The 23,601-nt window shown below is 37.1% G+C and overlaps 1 long non-coding RNA gene across 7 annotated transcripts in view; it reads right to left on the reverse strand.

Annotated features, from left to right (window-relative positions):
- Positions 1 to 23,601, reverse strand: part of LOC109047876 — a 120,786-nt gene that overhangs the window by 51,051 nt on the left and 46,134 nt on the right. The window contains exon 1 of one of the 7 annotated variants that reach the window (XR_006158063.1): positions 4,875 to 5,168. The exons of 3 other annotated variants lie outside the window; for them this stretch is intronic. This is a non-coding gene — a long non-coding RNA (uncharacterized LOC109047876). Of the gene's footprint in view, positions 1 to 4,874; positions 5,169 to 23,601 lie in introns of those variants that run through there. 3 more of the 7 variants (XR_006158062.1, XR_006158057.1, XR_006158059.1) reach the window with 3 other exon arrangements.

Genomic DNA, 23,601 nt, shown 5'->3' on the forward strand with positions numbered 1-23,601 from the left:
AAGACTACACTTGGGATTTTCTTGATGAGAAATTCCACTCTTTCATTCTTCTTGCGTCACACATTTCATAAAAGTCTCATTTACTTGTTCTGACTCTGGTAAAAGCTTGACACGCTGGATATTCACCAGAATGCCGACATGACATGAATCAAATCCGTATATCTTGATTTGGGTGACAGTCACGGCCTTTGAGATTTGAAAAGCTCAGTGGTTTCTTTTGCCTTTTGTGGAAGCTAAATTAAACAACTGTTGTTGACCCTCATTATATGGGAACACACAGCCAGTGTGCTGTGGCCATACCCTGGGGACACACCATCCTGACCAGCCTCCCCAGAGAGAGCGCCAGGAATCCCTGTAATCCCACAACACACACACCTCACCTACATTTTACATGCAAACAAATGTGTATCAATTACCACTGCTCAGTAAAATTATCCCATTTCAGTGTGCTTCCATTTAAACATATTTGAGTGTCATAAAGTCAGACTACAGAAGTACAAAGAATACATTACAATGCATTTTTTGTTTAATTGTTAATGATCGCTTATTGATTTTGTTTGTAAGTTAATTTAAGACACACTTACTGATTATCAACTAATAAACAAGGTTTTAAATATAGAATTGTGTTTAGCAACTTCTAAATAGTTTTTGTTAGTGTTATTTTAACTATTTTACATTAAATACATGAACCAACCAAATTAATGACAACTCTTAATCATTTTTTTATGTCAAGTAAAAACGCACCATTTCCGCATTTTTTGTAACAGCATGCTCTCAGATAAATGATGGATTGTTATTTTTTTGAAAGAAAATTAAAACACCAAAATGAGTGTTTATAACATTGTAATTACATATGTAAGTACTGTGTAGTAATTAATGAATAACGTGTCTCAGATAGAATGTCCAGTAACTTCTAAATATTTTTTGAGTATTATTTTCATTTTGATTAGTTAAATTTACACTGTGCATAGGAATACTGTTTTAAAGAAAATTCACAAACGTAAGCACTGTGTAATTACTAATAAACCGCATGTATTCATATATAATTATGATCAGCAACTTCTAAATATGTTTTGTTAGTGTTATTATACAATTCTATTTTTTCATTTACATTAAATACAAAACTACTGAAAACTACTAAAACTACTGAAAAAAAAAAGAAATTCAGTAAAAAAAAAAAAAAAAAAACTAGATCCCAGCAAACCAACCTTTTTGGAGTATAAAGCATTCAGATGAGAGATGCATGGTAATTGCTTTAAAGAAAATGCTAACTTTAAATCTGTTTATTACATAGTAATTACATATGTAAGTGCATAATACCTAAAGAACAAAATAAAAAGTAAATATTTTGTTGTAAATATAAATACACCTATTGAATGTAATCATATTTTAGATACACTACTTTATTAATGTAAAATTCCAAGAACTCTAAAGGGATTCAATTCAAAGTCAAATGGAAAAAAAGGCTATTATCCCAGCATTCCACTTTTGGAGTGTGCAGCTCTCAGATTCTGATCCAACATTCTCTGAATAAAGGTATTGTTGTTCAATTAACTGCTTATATGATTTCCCCTCTAATCCTATTTCTCTCTATCCTCTGTTCATGAGGGACGGTCTGCAGTGCTGGACAGCCTGTATTCCTGTGGCACTCTCTGAAATGCAGCGTTTGGCTGTGACAGTCAAGCTCAGATCAGGTCTTAACACTGCATTGTGTTCAGTTGAAGCAGATCTTCCCTATTATATCAACAGCAGTGCCTTCCCAGCATTCACAGCAGAGCGCTGAATGCAGGCCAAACAGGCTAACAGTCCGTAAGTTCAGAAATATCTCCCAAAGTTTCGGTTTTATTCAGATTTTTGAAAGTTTTAAAATTTGACAATAGCACATTTATGTAATATTGATCACAACTGTCTATGGGTAGCATGTATACAGTATATATAATGTGAAAAATATTGCTAAAAACATTATAGAGAATTTACTAGAAATACCATTTCCTTGATAATAAACATTAATAGTTTTAGGGTGTTTGTTTTAACAGCTATCTGCCATAAACTTTGAAATGGTAATGGGAGGTCAAGCAGATGTCAGAGATGAGGCTCATATGTTTCTGACATCCATTCACAAGCATCAAGGACACATTGAAATTAAGCCGAATGGACATATGTTCACATCCCAACAAGTGGGACACAAAGCCAGACAGCTAATTTAGCGGTTTCAGTTCAACAGGGCTCAAAAGAACGGGCAGGGTAAGTTGAAAACAAAAGTGGCTGAAAAATAAAGCCAGTTCCTGGGAGTTTAGGCCAGAAGAGTAGCATGCCAGAGCAGGAAGACACGGATGGACACACAGCATTAACCCCCCTGGCCTGAATGCTTTTGTGAGCAGCACGGCCAAGAGGAAATGATGTGTGCTTACAAAGCAGGCATTATTAATGAAGTCAGTGCTTGAAATATTAACAGTTATAGGCTGTATACTGACTAGGATTGAAAATTATTTTAAAAAAAACAAACATGCTGTGAGTGTTGCTATATTTTAAATATCTTGCAAGTAAAGTCTAAATAACTTAAATTGAAAAACTTAATTTTTCTCTGTCTTGTAAAATGATGAACATGATATTTAAGAAAGTGTTTGATTTCACTAGCTTTAAAATAATTAATGTTTTCTGAAGCTTGGTAATAAAGTCTTCATGTCAAAACAACCGTTTTGAAGTTGCCTTACAACATAAACGGAATTCCTGTGATCAAAGTGACTGAATTACACAATTAAGCTGATCAGAAACCTCAATGAGATTAGACTTAAAATAAAATGACAAACAAAAGTAAACAGAGAGGAGCTTAATATTACATTATAGCAATGGGCTTGATTTATTGTGCGAATTATATGTTGAAAGTGAATGCGACCTAAAACATTGCAATTATTGATTTGTTTTAAAAGTGTCAATTTGCTAGCCATTTGGCTTTCCTAATCATCAATCACTTTAATACTAATAAAACATAATTAGATTGTTTACAATGCTTCATGGGTTTTTTTTTTCTTCCAGAAGCACTAAGGATGTTATTCCAGGCAATATTTAATTTTAAATAAATCACAATTGTTAACTGTGTCTCAAACACAATGTACTCAAAACCACACTCAGATATTAAATTTCACGTAGAGTGGGTGTCTCGGACCACCCAGCCGCTTGGAGCTGGATTTTTTTCCACTTGTGAGCTTACGGCCACATGTGCTCTTAGCCTGACTTAATGTCTACCTTTAAAACCAGGCATCCAAACAGAGCACGATGATGCTTTATAGACCGCAACACTCGCAAAAACATAAAAGACGGTGCATTTACTGTCCGCCAGGCTTACCATCACTGTACTACATTAACATCTCTTTCCTTTTCAGAGATGTTGCTTCCTTGCACAGCCGACAACTTGCTCTTTTGTTGCGTTCACTCACTTAGAGTGCATGTAATGGCAGAAATGGATAACGAAGAGGCAGGGGAGGCGAAAACACACACGCACAAAAGGAGATCTCAGAAAAGGAACCCCGCCATGCGCTACTCTGCCGCGCGGAGCCGTGGGGCAGGAGGCAGCATCTTTAGGGTGTACCCAAGCAGCACTAAACTCCAGTGTCCGTGGGCAATCAAGGCCATTTTTTACAGCCGCTGGGGTCCGGCATCCCTGTCTTTACACTACAGTGGAAACCCTTTGTACTAATTGCTAGATTGTACCTGATTTTCTAGTTCAGTTCCAGCCTATAATTGACTGACAATGATGGGAATGGGGCGGGGGATTTCAGATTTGAGTGCACGGCGAAGGAGATCAGACATTAGGGCAAGCAGGTAGCAAAGAGAAAGAGAGAGGGCAGAAGTGGGATAGGAAAGGGGGTGGTCAGTGCTCTCATGTTTGCCATGACTGGAAACCCGAAGGTCCTTTGACCCCTGCAATAATTTATTCTTCCAGTGTGACCAACAAATCCATCACAGCAATTCTTATATTCTCTACAACAACTATGAAGTTTTGTTGCTCAACAGGTTGAGCAAGGTGCCAAAATAATTAGTTTAGTTCCTCTGGAACACATATACTGATACAATGGAGCCATGGAGACTTGCAAAATCTTGAAATAGACTTGAAATTTGCAAATCTTGCAAATTTGTAAGTATACCGACATGTGTGTCAAATGCAATAATTTAAACCCTTCAAATCCCCAAAACTTCAAACTCGAATGAAAACACACTGTTGCATTCAAAAACGTTTCTACCCATTTCACCTGATCAAATGAAGCCAAACAATAAAAAAAAATTTCACAATGAGTTGCGTCACAAAGATCAGTGTGCAAAATTTCAGCATCTGTAGCGTAGCTCAAGATAATACACAGCCCGCCCCCATCAGGCGACTTTCTCTTGCGCTGCATTCATTAATCCGTAAGGCACGATGGAAAGCACACAAGAGCCGGCCAAGAGCAACAAAGTACATATGTAGCATTCCTTTTAATTAACGCATGGGAGATGTAATGCATCTTAGTCTGCGACCCGAGGCACCTGCAACTCAAGTATGGATAAAGGTACCAGCATGGATCTGTGTGTTTACAGGTGTTCACACCTCGCACACCACCGCAGATTCACAGAGACTGTCTAAGAGCCATTAGCAAGGGTCACGCGTTCCTAATGCCGACTAGACTCGCCACATCTCAGGTTATATGCGATCTGTCTCCAAATCAAAACAGCCAGCATGCTCCTTTTGGCAGCTTTTCACACGCCACCCCACATGCACCGGCTGGCACACACACAGCTCATAAATATACGTGATCCCACCTGAGCACAATTTTCTGAACAAGGCCGAACATATGCCATAAGAGAAAAAGACTGACATGAATTTCTGAGAGTCAGCTTACCTTGCCTTTTAGCGTTCCCCTGCCTGCCTTTTCCAGCAGGCCCAAGACCTATAGATATCCAGAGTTCCACCTGCTCGCAGAGGAGAGCCGAGCCGAGACCCAGCGTGTCTTCTCTCTGACTGTGTCTGTCTCTGTGTAAGGGGAGCTAGGAATGCACTGGCTATAGACTTTTGTCCAAGCTGTAGGTCTTTTTTGGTGAAGCAAGATTAGTTCATACAAAACTCAACAATACAGCACTGAAACCCATTGTTGATATTCAACATTTTTCACATAGCGGAACAGAATAGACAATACGGTAGCTAGGAAACCACGGGCTGGATCACAAGCTGATGATATCTCACGCTTTTCCGCGGCCTGTAATCCTGTTCATTGAGCTTGTGGGTGATGCTAGATGTAAACCAAAATCAATATCAGTGGAAGTGGATGAGAAGTGTGTTGTGGGGAGATGGAGGATAGGTTTGCCAGGGGGCAGGATGTTTTCACATTGTAGCAGACTACACAATAAACATTCTTTATTCAGCAAGGTCTTCTTTGAAGGGAGGGATTCAAATAGACACCACAAATCCACGGCTCTGCAACTAACTCCTGAATAGATGTCTGAAAGTTCAATGGTTCCCTCAGAACTCCTTTTGCAATCCAACTGTAAAATAAGAAGCTGAACAATCTATAGCCTACTTCAGCACAAACGTACAGTTTCGAACATCCCCAAAAGTATTCAAAGTAAAAAAACACAGGAGTCTAATTGCAATTCAGAAGTGTCAAGTTAAGAATGTTGTAAGCTGTGAAATTAACAAACAAGACATTTAAGGCCAAAGGTGATCGACTAAAATACAGTTAACAAAAACTATCCCCTTGGTTTAAATGTTTCAACAATTTAATCAACAATATCGGGAACTTTTTAAAGTCTTACCAGGTCTGTACCTGTGATCCTGTTCCACTCTATTAACCCATCCAGCTGCCATATTTTCCCCCACACTCTGAGTCCTGTAGGTAGCCAAAGAGGGGGAATTGTTCAAGCCCTTCCTTTTCATCACTTCGGCAATTGACCAATTGACAACTGATTGATGGTTATCCTTTCATACCTACAAAGGCGGAAATTACCATCACTAAAGCGACGTACTGTAAAAGCCTCAAGAGTAAATTACATGTTGCTAAAATTCCCCTTCACTCAGCCCTGTACAATAGCAAGCAAACAAAAAAAAAGTTTCCTTTTTGCCAGTTCTGTGGCACTGTAGATTTGGCCTTCCCTGCCAAGTGCAGAAAGAACTTGACAGCTTCTTTAAATGGTGCGGCACAAAAGCTCTTGAATGAGGGATGGTACCCAGGCAGGACTGCCATTCTGTAGAACCATGACCATTATTTGCATTGAAAACAGAGAGGCTTGAGAAGAACAGATAAGACATATCTGAATATGAGCTGGGGAGGGGGTTTCTCTAGTCAAGCTTCTCAACAAATTATAATTCATTCCAAATAAACAGTGTGTAGAAGCAAGAAGGAGAACTGGCCATCGGTGTACGTAAAATATCCCAATAGTTTTTATTTTAAATGCTAATTGGACGAGGGCGCTCTTTGTCAGTAGATCCCATTTCTGATTTCAAGGACTCGAGGATTTGAGACTCACACAAACACTATGGCCATCCATATGCATCTTCACACTCAAAAATAACCAATCACACAAAAAGCTCAGTTGAGGCCTTCCTTGCAGATGTCGAAAGCATTTTTTTATTCCTCCTTTTTCCTAAGCCTGCCTTCCTGAAAGGCCTGAGAAAGTAAGAATGGAATGGGAGGGGATGTCTAGGGCCTGTGTGTCTGCCCAGAGAACTCAGCTGCCAACAAGAGCCAGGGCTTTCTTTGGATATGGGAACAATCCAAAAAGAAAACCCTTTTCAAGGCCTTTCAATTGCAGCAGATGGGACCCAACCAAGAAGGCATCAACTTTGGGAAAGAGTAGTCTATTCACTAACGGCAATGTAAGGGGGATTCTATACTCGCCGTCCAACATTTAAGCTCATTACTGAAACAGAGGAGCTAATGTGGCCAACATATTTAAAGTTTTTCAAAGTGACCCACACGTCCTGATGGACAGCATAAAGGCCCTGATATACTTCAAACAAAATTGAAGAACAAACTAATAATACATCATTTCGAACAAAATCAGTCCGAAAACATAGTTTGTTTTGAGTTTGTTCCAGCAGTTTAAAACCGCTCAGCAAAGCGAACTTTTAGGGGGAGTTCGTTTTGGCTCCTAAACACCTTTGAGATACCATTGGTCCATGGTGGTTACGCAATCGATCATTGTGTTCTGGAACTCCACCTTCTTTGATGTGCAATTTTTTTTTTTTGGTTCGTTTCACATTCAGCGGAGGTCAGGCAAGAGAACAACATCTCCAAGTCACTAGCAACATAAATACACTGTGTCATATAGCTGAACTTCCACTGATATATCCGCACCTGTACGATCGCTTGCAGAGACTTTAAAGATTCAGAGAAAGCATTTAATTCCTAGAAAGAAATTGCAACGGAACTTGATGCCGACGACCCGGAGTTATGCTAAAAGCTATGTAGAGAAACATCAGATGCAAGTTTTCCAAAGCCATTAAAAGAATGAAAGGAAAGAGTAAAGATACAAGGTAGCAAGTACCAAATGCATGTTTAAAATAAATGTTACATCGAATTTAAAAGGTATACAATAAATGAAATGCCAAAACAACATAAAATAATAAACCTTTGTTTTTATCAAATCATGACACCACATAAAAAGGTGTAATAATTTATCCAGTTTAATAAAATAAATGAACACTAATAAAATAAAGTAACAAACAGGTTTGTATTATTGAGATGACTTATGAAATATTTTTTCCACATCATGCTAAAGTTTATAAAGGACTGATTATGGAAATAGAATGGCTCTTTTGTATTGCAAACATGGTACTTGACTCTGAACTGCTGCTTATCATTATTCTTTTGTCTATAATATTCTGACCATCGGTACCCATCTCACACCTAGATACACCATCGTTGCATCTTTATCGCGTTTAGGGCATACGCGCAAACGTCGTGAGTTATGTTTACATTAATCTACACCCTGCCTCCAGCAGTGCAGGGGTGCTGGAATGTTCGAAAACAGTATACCGTCACTCAGCCTTTTCAAACTTCTTTTTGCCCCCAAACGAAGAACGAAAACGAATTTCTTTTGAAGTATATCTGGGCCTTAACAGACTGGCTCAAAGAGAAGACTTTCTCAAGTCTTGGAGAACTGTCCCGTCCCTTCTACCTCCCTTCAAATCCAAGGAAAGCTACATTGCAAATGTCGGTGATAACAAAATGCACTTTGCCATTGTCCTGGAGGGTACAAAATACTATGAATATCTAAGAAAGAAAATGATTCAGGGTTTTATTACAATTTTATCATTATTCTCACAATGTCAATATACAATTCAAACCATTCGCCAAAATTTCACATGTGAACTTTAAAAGAGCTGACATAAGGCAAAAACACTGAATGTGATTAAACATGATATTCAGATTAGATAATGTGCTCTTCCTCCAAAACATCTTTGATTTGTTTTATCTTTTGCGCCTGAAGATGAGATGTTTTTCCCTATGTTTTATTAATGGATCTCAGTGGGGAACACTCAAATGGATATCAACAACTGGATAAGAGCAGAGGAGACTCCAGCGGCGTTGACACAAACCCCATGCTGGCTCCCACCTCCCGTGTGCCAATCTGTGCACTTTAATTGTTCATTCGCTCAATGAATACATAAATAGGTCTCAGGATCTGGTCATGGTAATGAAGCTATTTTAGACTCAAATTGCTACTTCACATGGAAATCTTCCACCATCTTGTTTTTTTCATTTCATGTGCACTATCGGAAAACACACATTTATATTATTGCAGTGGGTGGGAAATCAAATTATGATTTAATGTGGTTTAATGCAATAAAGGGAGAATCATGAAACATGACTCTGATGTCAAGGCTGTACTGATTCAAAAGCAATTTTTGTACATATGGTCCGGCTCAAGGCCGCCAAACAACAGATGAATCGGAGGTCAAGCCTGTTTCAGTCCCTGACCTGGGGTCAGATGTAAGCCCGTCCGCAAACACAAAGATACAATCTCCTCCATCTCTTCATATCCGCTAAATACAGCTAAACTAAACCTCCATGGCCATGACCACAAAAATCTGAACTATAAGGGCATTTGGTTTCAGTACAAAATTAATTTGCTACCATTTAACCTCAATTCATTGGGTCATGGAAAATGATCATGAATGTATAAAGAAAAATAATGAATGTATTACTTGCCTTACCAACAACCTGTTTTAACAGTGATGAAATTTCACTTCCCACATATTAATAGTTATATCACTAATTTAATTTTAAAACAGATAGTTACAGTCCTGGAAGCCCACTGATTTCTGTGTAGTGCTGTGTGGAGTCCTGAAAGTACAGTACTTAAAACACCTTTAAAAATATTGTTTATGATATAAACTACTGTCCTCTTAAACGTTTTTATGTATTTAAAGTAAATTAAATTAAATTAAATTTAAATTAAATTATTAAATTAAATTTTAAATTTTAAAGTACTTACTGGGACAATATTTATTTGAGTAAAAGCAGTAATACTGAAGTATTATTACAATTTAAAATAAAGTTTAATGTCAATATATTGTATAATATAACTGACTGCTGTAATCAAAGCTGAATTTTCAGCATCATTACTCTAGTCTTTAGTGTCACTTTATCTTTCAGAAATCATCCTGTCAAATTCACACATGCACATTTTATGTTCCTGTGGACTTGTAGGTCTTGAATATTGTGATAGCAAGCACAAGGTTTTGAATCCCAGGGTTTAAATCCCAGGGAACACACATTTGTAAAATGTATAATTTAAATGCACTAATTGCTTTGGACCTGTCAAATTCACACATGGACATTTTTATGTTCCTGTAGACTTGTAGGTCTTGGATTTTGTGATAGCAATCAAAGGGGTTATGGGTTTAAATCCCAGGGAACACACCTTTGTAAAATGCAGAATTTAAAATCACTGGTTGCTTTGGATCGGTCAAATTCACAATGCTCATTTTTACATAGCAACATCACCACTTTTATAAACTAATAATTTATACTAATTATTCTAGTACACAAACTGCCCCTACATTAACAATATAAAAAAGTTAAAGTTACCTACCCCAAATCAACACTACTTTGGTAACTATGTTCTCTAATATGCTTAGACATTAAAATATGTGAAACTGCTCAATCTAATACTATCTATAAGTGTATTTGTGCATGATGAATGACAGGTTAGGCCTCTGTAGGAAGTGTGTGGGAGCTCCACAGGTCCGGGACAGGGGGATGTGATTATCTGTGTGTGAACGAGGGCCTGCTGCTCCAGAGGAAAGCTCCTTACAGTTTAGAGGCACACTTTGACACCTCCTTTAAGCCTCTAGTCCAAACAAGCCACTCGACAAGGTGAGGCAGGAGTTCTGCTTTTGTTTCACCCAGCGGGAATCTGAACATCATTCATCACTTACGTCAAGATTTCCAGCACAAAAACATTGTGTGATTAGCATGTCAAGATCGTTATCTTTGATAACATGGTTTGGTTGGGTGGCCGGTAGGTGCTCTGGCTAATCAATTAATCAAAACTTTATCTAAACACATAACAATTATAGTGTTTGTATTCGTGGAAATAATTACAAATGTTGAATTATGATACAGGTAATCATTTCAGCTGACTAACATGTGCTCTGCCGCAAATTGAAACAATAAATTAAACTGCCGTTAAAAATTTGAATTTGTAAACAGTAAAGGCCTTTCCACACTGAACGCGAAAAAGCGTAACAAATATTGGATTATATTTAAATAAATCAATAGATTTCTGTGGATGCTTCCATATAGGCTGCGAACATTCGCACAGCGAAAATATGATATTTTTTTTTAGAACCAGTCTGACGAATCATTTTAGTTTCGCAAAGCGAAATCATGTGCCGTCCAATAAGATTTGGGCTAGGATCACGTGACCGGAGCAGCTGCTGTTGAGAAGGGTGAGAGTGCTGGTGCTATTTCGAAAACTATTAATTGTCCACTGAATTATGTAATCACAGTAGAGCACCATCTGTTTTTTTCGCCTGTGATTCGCCTCGCTTTTTCGCATCGCGCTCAGTGTGGAAAGGCCTTTAGGTGGTGATTTTTCGGAAACACTTCACTTAAAGCCTTTATGTATAATGCATTATAAAAGTGCATTAATTATGCCTTGTAATGCACCTTATAGTGCACTGTACAATCTCATGAATAATTGTAACCACAGTTAATAAATTATAAGACTTATCAATTCATTGTTACACTATGCATGTTAAATACAGTCATAATTATGACAAAATTTAATGTATTACAATCCACAATATGCATAATTAAAATACATTATAGCCTTAAATAATAACCCTATTAAAAAACTTTTTCGGTAAATAACTTTCAGAATCAGAATAAATGGCAACAGACATCAGACCAACGAGGAACACACTATATTATTGTTTATCTAAATCAACAACGACTGTAAAGTCATTATAAGTGAGTGAGGAGTATCTCTCTCTCTCTCTCAACCCCCGCCCCCCCACTGAAGAGTAAACAGAGACTCCTGCTGTTAAACAGTAGCTGTGCCGTGTAGCTCTGCAAGTGTCTCTTCACACCCTGGTGAGTGAACAGCAACATAAAGCCTTCCCTGGGGAGGTGTGAGATCTCTCGCCGGTCTCAGCAGCGCTCGTCCTCCCCGGTGTTGGCCTGCAGCTGGAGGAAGGTGTTACTTTAATGAGGTGCTAATACTCACACCCCCCGAGGCTGCCGGACTTTATTTTCATGGGGCAAGTGCATGACCCGGCGGTCATCCGGCTAAGTACACAACCATTAGCTTGACTGATGTCAAACTTAAAAATGCTGAAATGTTGGACTTCTGAAATCTATCATTTTATCTTCTTTTTCTTGTATAATATATCTGAGCGAAAAACACTCATTAACTAAAACTAAAATTAAAACTATTAAAAGCATTTTTGTTAATTGAAATAAAGCTGAGATAATATGGAAACATTATATGAAAAAAAAATCAAGGAAAATTAGAAATGAAGCAATATAATGACCGGAAATTAACTGTAAAATGGAAATAAAATAAAAAAAACTGAAATTGAACAAACTAATATATATATATATATATATATATATATATATATATATATATATATATATATATATATATATATATATATATATAATCATCCTGAATTTATAATGAAGTGTGGGGTGGGGGGTAATTAAATTCTTAAAAGGAAGTCTCATTTAGAAGTTTGGCTAGACTTTTTATTTTTATTTCTTTCAAAAAAATATAAATATTTTGGTCTGCCAAATCAGGGGCGGGGTCAAAAATAATTTGAGCTTTTTTTGACATGCCAAGTTATTTCAGTTGTAAAATGCCATGTCATGTTATTTATATTTTTATGTATGTAGTATTTAAAGTGTAAAGTTATTACTTATTACTTAAGTTGCAGGTGGATTGAGGTAATCTCCGTGAAAATCTCTACAACTAACAAAGCACCATTTCCTCTCCACAATCCCTTTCTTTGACGTACACCATTGTTGCATTATTATCAGCAGAGCCCAAACCAGTAATAAAGTTAAGATGCTTAGCCAATCCCATATTAGCTTTGGATTTTTTTTCTATGGATCCTAATTAGTACAAATTGTTGCAGCGCTAAGTCACTGCAGAAGCCGCCAAAGACTTCCTAATCTCCCTCGGAGTGAGAACCTGTCAAGCAATTAGCTGAATTACCCCCAAAGCTACAAGTTTAAAACAAAAGCGGTTGTTGCTGCAGGGTGGAGAGTAGCAGTTGTACGTAAATCTGCATGACAGTTCGGCCCACATTAGCACAGCAAAAAGGTCCGTTACTACCATTGTTGGCTCATGCCGTGAGAGGAGCCTTTGTGCGGCCCATCTGAAGAGCATTGTGTGGCGGTTGGCACCTAGGCTCAATATTCCTCGGCACTGCTGCATCACAAAGAGAGGTGTGTGTTTTACCTTTGGGGGCTGAAGAATTTAGCACATTTAAAGAGCTTGTTTCCTAACAATGGCACTCCTCACGACATCAACGAGACTCCTTGAAAGTCAGACCAAGAGAAAACACAAAGGCCTTAATATCTAGGGAATAACTAACAAGGTTTTACAAAAGAACTAAGGTCATGACTGGTGTTAGCTGATAACAATATGGACAACAGATGCTGTTAAACAGTATTTTGCTATCTTTCAGATGTTTAAATTAAGGAATTTGATGCCAAGCGGACAATTATGGGCTACTGTTGTGAATGCGCTTTCACTGTAGTAATGGAAGCGATTTTTTGACTGACACTATTATTACATTTAAAAGTTGTTACATGCATGTAAAATTAAAACTTTGGAGGATGTAAAGTCAAAAATGTCAGGGTGGTGCAACTGTATTAATATAATATTAATAATGAAGAAAAAGGCCTCATCAAAAATTAAAATAACTTCAAAAAAAGTCAACATTGTTGTAATTTCTTTTGTCAATCAAATTAAAGTCATGTGGTGCAACCGACAAAACAACATAATAGAACAGATCCCTGCAGACCCTCATGACTGTGTGTCAAGGTTAATAACTCTTAAAAAGTCAGGTTGTAAAATGTCATATGGTACGACTCCCAAAAAAACATATTCATGAATTAGTAATTCATGTTATTTGTAAATAAATAAACAAATTTAAAAGTCTCTCTTTAATAAAAAAAAAAAAAAAATACTATTTAGGAAGCTTGGACTGTCACAGGTGCTGCTCATTAATCAGTTATTACGCAGGTTATTCGCCGACTGACAAGTTGCTATTTACCCCTGATTTTCGGACGTTTGTCAGGTGGGAATTATGGCGAGGTACACGTGACAAAACACATATCAGTTTAACATATCACACATGTCAGTTTAAAGTATTTAACTCAGTAAGCTCAACAAGCTTCATTGTGTGGTTAATATATACACATCTGTATATATGAAAGTACACTACAAGTGCACATTCAATACATTTAAACACTTCTTTCTCACAAGTGTATTTTTGCCATAATTACGATTACTCACACAGCATGACATAGTATTTTGGTCATATCGGCCATCACTATTTCAAATAATTCAGACTTCCTGTTCTCCATCAGCCGCTATGCATTGAAGTGTAGGAAATACTCCAGCTAACACACTTTCAACAAAATACTTACAAAATAAAGTATCAAAGAGCTCTCCAATAAAACAAAGCATGGTATTTTGACTACATCCCAACCACACTCACTTCCACGGCAGAGTTCAGATGCCCCTAGTGACAGGTCATGGATGTACAATGCCACTGATTACGGCTGACAGATCTGATCAAAGACAAACGCTCACCGCAGCACGATCGAGTGAAAACAAGGCAGGAATCTAAACTAGAACCACAGATGGGTACAGAAGCATCCGTCCACACAGCCCCTATGACACACATCCCAGCTGTAACAAAATCAAGCCTGAATCCCAATATTGCCACAAAGAGTGAATGAGCCATTGCTAAACATGAGGGCTCTGATGAGAGGAAGAGCCTTTAAAGAATGTGCCGTTTTTACCGGTGGATAATTAAGATTCCAGATGGAATTTATCCAGTCTATACTGTGATTTAATATATTTTTAAATTATTATTTTAAATATAATTTATTTAATTAATTCAAAATTATTCATTTAATATATATATATATATATATATATATATATATATATATATATATGTGTGTGTGTGTGTGTGTGTGTGTGTGTGTGTATACTTAGATTTTATGCATGAAACTCTTTTTTTATAAAAGAAAAAAACAATATTAAAACTATTAAAAATCATTTTCAGAAATGCAACTGAAATAACATAAAATATAAATATTAGGCAAAACATGCACTTAATAACTTTAAACATTTTAAAAATTAGAAATGTTGCCAACAATTTCTTGTTTGAGTTCAATTTTGAGTTGAAATATTAATTAATAATTAAATAAAAATAACTTACTTAAACATAAATAAATAAAACTTACCAATAAAATAAAAACACTTACTAGTAATAAAAATTACTAATAAAAATATGCATATATATGTGTATATATACATATATAATTAAAAATAATAAATAAAAGCTAAATCAAAATACAAATAAATACCTTAATAGTGTATAAATACTAAAATAACACACACAAACACACACAAATATATACCCACACAAACACACACACACACAAATATATATTACCCACACACGCACACACACGCACTTACACACACACACACACACACACACACACACACACACACACACACACACACACACATAAATATATACCCACACAAACACATGCACACCAATACAAAAAGAAGACAAAAGCACATTGAATAACTACTTAAAATATATTATTTCAGAATATAAACTGTCAATCAAAATTATGACAAAATGCAATGATAGTATATTTACTTAAATAAGAGTCGCTCAGGAATATTCTCAAGGCCTCATACCTTATTGCTATTTTTATATAATTTAAAAATACTTGAACTTTTTAACATATTAATATTACATACTAAATAAAATATATATTTTTATTTTTATATAATTTAAAAATACTTGAACTTTTTAACCTACCTAAAATTTTACATTGCCTTCTCTTACAGTGTGCAAATGTGTGCATGTGTGTGTGTATGTATATATATATATATATATATATATAAACTTGTATAATAAACAATGCTGCTGGTTCAGTGTGTTTTCATGTTGTTGTCTGGTGTATTTTAGCGCAGCTGATAATCTCCAGTCAGCTTTAAGGAGCACAGCTATCCATTATATAAACATAACTAATAAGACTATTGTATTATTTTCCTTCTGGAAAGCACACTCCTGCAAAAGTGCTGCTAAATTCGCACCTAGCATGCTAAGTCACCGGTTACGATCGACGATTCGCAGAGATGCTGTTGCACTCTTGGTTCAGTGTCAAATAAGGCTCAATAATCAATGAAAGCACTGATCATCGCTAATGAAAGATCAATTGCATTAGCTTCCCAGTCAAGGGCTTCCACAAAACCCGAGACAAACACAATCTTTGTATATGCTGTCACAATGAAGGTTATCTCTGCGGGCAATGGCAACCCAGGTGACAGCTATTTCCCATGATGCTGCAAAAGCAGTCAAGCTGTCCATCTAGCTGTCAGCTGACCGCTGGTTCCCATGGTTCCCTCCGCTGCCACTCAACAGCGCTGAAAGCCTCTATTATCTGGCGGAGCTGGAAAGGAACTGCTCGGGCTTTGATAAGCTATCACCGGTCCCAGGTGAGAGCCGGCTAACAGCACATCAGGACAAAACAACGCCTGGCAATGAAATAGGCCGTCTTTATCAGCCAGCGACGCTCTGAGCCACTCTGGGTTCATCTCGCAGGTGCTCTTAACACATTTATATATGCGGATAATCTGAAGAGATCATTTATTGGAAATCCAAAAAAATCTCTTTGGGGTTTTTCAAATCTCATTTCAGATTATTCAGACACATGTTCGGTTTACTTCTCAGTGTTTGCTTTTAAACAGGCCTAGCATTTACCCAATTCAACGCCAAAAAAAAAAAAAAATCATTAAAGTTTATTGGTTTCTTTATTTGAATGTTGGCGTTTTTAATTTTTTTTTTTTTTTTTGTTTTGATGTATATTTGTTTTTTTGTTTTTTAAAATTAACGAATGTTTCCTTTTTGTCATTTTATTTACATATAATTTATTAAATGTTTCTGAATCTAAACATGCTATACATGTATGAATACAAAACTAATAGGCTATATTTTTTGCAAAGAAATTTATATTTTTTTCAGCATAGTATTTATTATACTAAATGTTTCTGAATCTAAAAAATATATATGTTTTTTGTGTATTAATACATATCTATTAGAGCTTTGTATTTTTTTTAGTATATATCTTTTTTAAAATTTTTTTTTTTTTTTTTTTTTAATTACATTTATTATGTTAATTTGTATTTTTATTTCAAATAAACAATACATTTATAATGTTTTATTTGTTTTTTTATTTTTTTTTTTTTTGCTTTCTGCTGATCAAAGAATCCTGAATATTTGGATGCATGAATATTGTTTTCAACACTATTAATCAAAAATGTTTCTTGAGCAGCAAATCAGCATATTAGAATGATTTCTGAAGGATATGTGACACTGAAAACTGGATAATATATAATACTGGATATAATAATAAAGTAATACTGGAGTACACACACACACACATGTATTCAGAGAACATTTCAGCGTCTATCTGAACTTTACATACGAATATCTTGTTAATACGAATGAGATCAACGCAGTATATAATGATTCCTCTAACCCTGTGCTGCTTCCTCCCGGTGAAAATCTGACAGGGGTGTGACTGACTGTCATTCACTTTCACGTGGCTGCCAGAAAACAACATTTCATTTGATTTTAATTAGTTGTATTCACGGCCCTCAATCCCATAAAATAAGCGTAACTACCACCACCTTGTGTACAAACATCTCCCTGCAGAGCGCGTGAGGATCAGCCGGGATAGAAACATGACACCTAACAGCGTTAGCAGACCGCCGAGGTGAGTTTACTTTATTCAGCCCGCGACATGAGGTTTTTATGTCAAAGCAAGCACTGCTTTTCTGACACACTAATAAATTGAAGGTTGGCTGAGTACACAGTTTCATTACCTGAGCTGGCCAGGAGCATCTCGACGCAGCAAAAATGTCAGATTGTCTCAATTCCGCCAAGTTTTCGAATTATTGTCACCCAGGTTTTCTAATTCATTTCAACAGCTTCGGTATTGTAACTGTTTCTGATCATTATAGACTTGATTGCGCTCGGAAATTCTGGACGCAGCCATCCTGAACCACAGGAAAAAAAAAAAAAGAAAAAAAAAAAAAAAAAAAAAGAAAAAAAAACCCGCCCGCGCTCTCGAGGAAACAGATAAACATTAAACAATCTTTCGAACGAGTCACGCGCGGGAAACGAGGACAAAGCGCGAAATAATGCGCTTCCCGCGCGCAAATCACAAAAGAAAAGGCGTCGAATAATTGATTTCATTTCCCTGTTTTTCTCCAGTGTGAAATTTCCTTTGGATATCATCTAATCTCATATCTTCACCACAGTCTGAATTACACTTTTTCCACTCTGGTAAGGCGGCGAACGGTTGTTTGTTCTGCTAATTAACTTTATTACCCTGATAGCTCCCTACAGCCTTTGACGAAAACAATTACCATTCTTTATTTTTTTTTCCTCCTCGCTGGCAGAAAGACTATTAATTAGAAACGGGCCCTGGTCTCTGCCATGTTCCCAAGCCCTCAAGCAGGATAGCATTACATTGTCAGTAGTAATTTAGCTCTCATCTGTCTCTGCTAATTATTGTCACATTCATCAAATTCATCAAGGAAAGTGCTCTCAGAAGGATTGCATATTTGCAGTTAATATAGCATAAACTGGTATTACCCATCACCACATTTGTGATGATGAGAGGGACACAACTTATTCAGCCCTAATTAGAGCAAGCTGGGTAATTAATTATACATTCCGCCTTATTACTTCCAGAGTCCCAGATATTGTTTGTGGAAAAACTGGAGAGGGAGAGAGAGGAGATAGCGGGAGAAGCCAAGAGGCACAGCGAAGTGGGGGGGCGGGGGTGATCGGGATTGGGGAGGCGATGTGTTTTGTCACGTGTGCCTCGCCGTAATTCCCACCTGACAAACGTCCGAAAATCAGGGGGAAATTGCAACTTGTCAGCCGGCGAATAACCTGCGTAATAACTGATTAATGAGCAGCACCTGTGACAGGTGTGCTTCGGGAGACATGCCACGGCGAACACAACTCGCAAACATTCCCAAAAAGATGCTTTGCTTGAATTTAACGCTTCATCGGATTGTGTTTTTCAAAAATCAAATGTTCACTGGATCAAGTGTTTTTGGAAAATCAACCAATGTCCTCCAAAACAATCAAATGTTCACTGGATCACAGAATGACACGCAACCATTCTAGTCCATTTGCTTGTTACCAAACATATTTTATGTGACAAGCTCTTGTAACTGAGTGTCTCCTATGGTTTGGTGACACAGATCTGTGTGTGTGTGTGTGGAAGATCTACTGCCAAACCCCTGCGGGCCCTACAGGGACCTGGCATTGTCCTTCTTCCAAATCCCATCTGCACCTTTCCTGTGAGCGCTTCTCACCATGCTACAATTACACATGACACATTTAATCACATCACACAGTGTCGTCCTGGGACCGTCTCTCATGGATCTGTGTTTACTCTTGAGGTCAAACCTGACCTGCTGACGGCTACTCTATCTGTCCTGAAAGGATGGAGGCTTTTTATCACGGCTTTCAGGGAAGGTAACGGCACGGATAGAGGTATTAACCATCCTGATATCAGATAACAAGATGAGGAAATACTGTATATAATACACTTTACATTGTCCTCACAAATGATAATGGATATGTAGGCTATAGGGCAAACGGCACAGGTCTCTTCTGATTTCTGATTTATCAATTCAAGAAATGATAAATGAATATAGTCATCAGAAGCTGCAAAATTGCTGTAATTGTTGAAACAACATAAACCCTTACGAATTATTAAATGTAATCACAAAACTATTCAATTATGTCCATAATAACAAAAACAGCTACAAAAACCTAAAAAAAAATATTGTATTGTCAAAATATACACTTACCATAAATAAAAGCAAGTTCAACTTTTCTATTGTGTTTAATTCTGTTATACTTTATTTCATCATACTCTATTGTACTTTCTTGTATTATTTTTATGCATATTTGCATATATGCATATGATTTATTTTGTTTTATTCAAATATATTTGATATTTTTATGTTCTGTTCTACTGTAATAGCTTATTCTGATGTGTGTAATATTTTGCTGTGCTTTATTTAACTTTTTTTCTATGCACTGGTCCATTTTATTCTATTTTGATCTATAATTCTGTGTAATATTCTGTTCTGTTGCACTCTACACTAATGTGTTGCACTCTTTTTTTCTATTCTGCTGTGCTTTCTTCTGCATGTTATTATGTTATATACTGCTGTGTTTATTCTATTCTTTTTTGATACTACTATATTCTATTCTACATCTATTCTCTTTTGTTCTTCTGGGCTAAATTCTATTCTATTGTGTTCTATTTAAGAACACTTTGCATTATTTGATTCTATTGTGATCTATTGCATTCTACAGTGTATAATTTTATTTAATCTCAGTTTCATTCTGTTGTGTTTTCTTTCTGTTATTCTCAGTTTCATTCTGTTATTTTATTCTCCTTAGGTTCTATACTATGCTTTATTTTCCACAGTGCATTATTCTGTTCCACTGTGTTTTATGCTATTCTTCTGCTGTTTATTTTATTCTTAACTGCTCATTTCTATTCTATTTTATGTGCTTTATTCTATTGTGCTATGCCTTTCAAATGTGCATTCAACTGTTCTATGCTGATCTATTATGTTATTTATTGTATTATTCTTTTCAATTCCACTCTAGTCTCTTACATTCCATTTTACTCTGTTGTGCTTTATTTTATTCTTTTCTGGTCTATTCTGTGCTTTATTTTCTGATGTGCATTATTCTGTTCTGCTGTGTTTTATGCTTTTCTATTCTGCTGTGTTTATTTTATTCTATACTTCTGTTCTGTTTAATATTTCTATATTCTGTACTAATTTTATAGTACTTCATACTATTTTGTTCTTCTGGGCAAATTTTTATTCTATTCTATTCTATTTTGCGGTGCTTTATTCTATTCTGCTATTAATTATTTTATAACTTTCTACTATGCATTATACTGTTCTATGCTAATAACTTAATATTTTTGAGTGTATTGTTCTATTCAGTTCCATTAATGTGTTATGCCGTATTCTGTTCTGTTCCATTCTATTGTGCTGTTCTCTATTATGTTTTTTTTTCATAGTGTATTCTATTCTATCTAAATAGGAAAGCCATCCTTCTGTAACTGGGATTTATTTGCGATACATCTTAGTAACGTGGTTTCTGTTAAACCCGTGGAAAATTAATAGCCAAGAGATGACATGCTGAAAGGAGAAAGAACATCCCAGATTCAGAGGAGAAGAGACTTCCACATGCCATAAAACTGTCAGATTAAGCGAACATGTGCCAGTCGATCTCGCTACACAGTGACCACCATCACCTCTGAGGCGAAACTATTAAGTCCAACATTCCCCCCTGTAAGTGTTTATCTGAGGAGGGAGACTTACATGTCCTCCGGAGCAGATATTGAAACTGATTGGACAATGGCGGAATACCAGACGGGCGTAGCACAAGGCCGACCCCAGCAAATAGGAAGAAAAAATCTTAATCTGCAACACAATGGCGCGCTCTTGAAACCCTATCATTTTCACTTCCTGTGAGTCGGCTGTCTGACTGTGAATGAAGTCAAAGGAGTGGATAGTGTCGAAAATTGGATCACAGCTAACATTCGTTCATTTTTATCAGCAGCTGCCAAAGGTCATCTGGCATAATGGCTGATGAATTTAAACCCCACGGATTTCATTTGCAATTTTCAATTTAGCAAGGCCTCCGAACCCCGCGGCGATAAGGGTTTCCACCTATCGTGGCCTGTCACAAACATCAAGGATCGTTGTGAACCCACAGGAAAAGAAGGAAAGAGACCATCAGAGAGGAAGATAAGACCAGGGGGAAGACGGGAATCGTATGGAAAAGTTGGGGGGCTCCCCGCGTGGTTAAGTTCACAAAATGCCATTTGTGACAAGCAATCATGGAGACCCACGGAGCGACAAATAAATGATTCTTTCAGTCATCTTACATCTTGTTTAGGGGCAATCCCATCGCCTTCAGATGGTGGAAGACCACTAAGTGAACTGGAGCAGAGATGGTCCATTAGCTCAAGGTATATTTGTTGTGACATCATAAAACCCTAAATACATTTGTTACACTGCAAATAATAGCTCCCGTTGGATTTCCCACAATTCTTTCTTCCTCAGTAACCCAATCACCATTGCGCGCCCGTTCTTAATATGCCACATCCTGGTTCGATGCATTATCAAGAATTATTATCCCGTTCAGGCAGCTTTGGAAGGCAATCCAAAAAAAAAAAAAACAGCTCCATCAAATTCAATTTAGTGCTGGTTAGGAACAGCTGACTGTCATAGAAATAAGGCAGCGATCCGACAGGAGGTTTGGATGAATGGGAAGAGGCTCTCAAAGACACTTGGCAAGCCCTCCTGCGCCAGAGAAGGAATGGAAATCACAGTGAACATCTGTGACTAATACCATCTTGTAAGTGCTAGACCCCAAAGAAAATGTAGAGTGCTTCAGAACAATTCGCCGAGAGCTGGGAGGAGGACGTGGGGAAAAAAGGAGATTTTCCTCAAAAGCTAAATGAAGGACTGTGTCTTAACATCAGGAGGTGTGCAATAATAGGCCTGATTGAGGCATACTTGGAATTTAACACTAAATAAATTGTGTGGCGCATGGGAGTCGGTGGCAAAACAAATGAAGGACAGTCGCCATTCGGTGACGGATGACAACATGAGCATGTTATTCCCGACACATCAAAGAGGAACTAGTCCTAATATATCTTCATTAGGCTCATACAATGCTGAATGCACTTAGTGATGTTTTAGACCATGCAAGGCCATTAATGCGATATTCAATAGCTTCATTATTCATGAAATAAAGACCATCGGAAGATGCTCGCGTATAAAGATATCAAGGCCTCGGAGTGGAGAAGAGAGGTCTGGGTAAAGATCATGCAAATGCATTTGTTTCTGATGCCTGGTTGAGTAAAAGACTACACCCTGTGCACGAAGGTGTGTGAGTGTGCGTGTATCCTCGGAGAATGCCTCGTCTTCCACAGCCGGGAACAATGCAGATGGATGCAGCGGGACTCTGGGATGCATGACAAGTGTCTTCATCCTGCATTAATTGCTCAAATTGAAGCAGTGCCACATCTCTCCAAACTAGACGTTGCTGTGAGTTCCCTTTGATATGATAATGGCATGCTTCTTAGCGAAGGGAAATGCAAATTGCAGGCGGTAATTTGGTGGCATGCACCTGCCGACACGGCTCTCTCTCTCTCTCTCCCTCTCGCCACGGCAGCGGCTTCATCCACGCACACAAAAGCGGCCCACTGGTGAAATTACGCTCGCGTGGCCCACGTTGCCGACAGATGCTCCCCTCTGTAGCCATTGTGTGGCTGCTCTGACAGAAGCTGACAGTAGAACACACATAGATTTAGCGACATGCTAATAATCAGTCAACATTTTGCCTGGATAATTCTTGCATTTAAATGCATCCCCAAATGAGGCACAAAAACATTAAAGCTCGTCAAATCAAAAAGGAGATTGCGAACGATAAAGGCATCAGTTTTAAGCTCTTGTGTTGCCATTTTCAAATTTGGCCTTTCGTGAAAGAAAAATGGCCACACGGTTCAGCCGTGATCAATCCAGGTTTGTACAAGACAACATTTAACTTTAATTCATTAATGTCAACATGAAACCCCATTCACAACCCATTTTACTTTTGTAGTTTGTCTTATTTGGGTCAGTAATGTAAAAGAGTGTTCATTATAAAGTAAAGAAATAAATATTTTAAAAATCTACTGTAAAAGTTTTTAGAAATATACTAATCATGTTGATTTATAGGGTTGA

Source organism: Cyprinus carpio, chromosome B22 (assembly GCF_018340385.1).
Source record: "Cyprinus carpio isolate SPL01 chromosome B22, ASM1834038v1, whole genome shotgun sequence".
Taxonomy (NCBI): domain Eukaryota; kingdom Metazoa; phylum Chordata; class Actinopteri; order Cypriniformes; family Cyprinidae; genus Cyprinus; species Cyprinus carpio.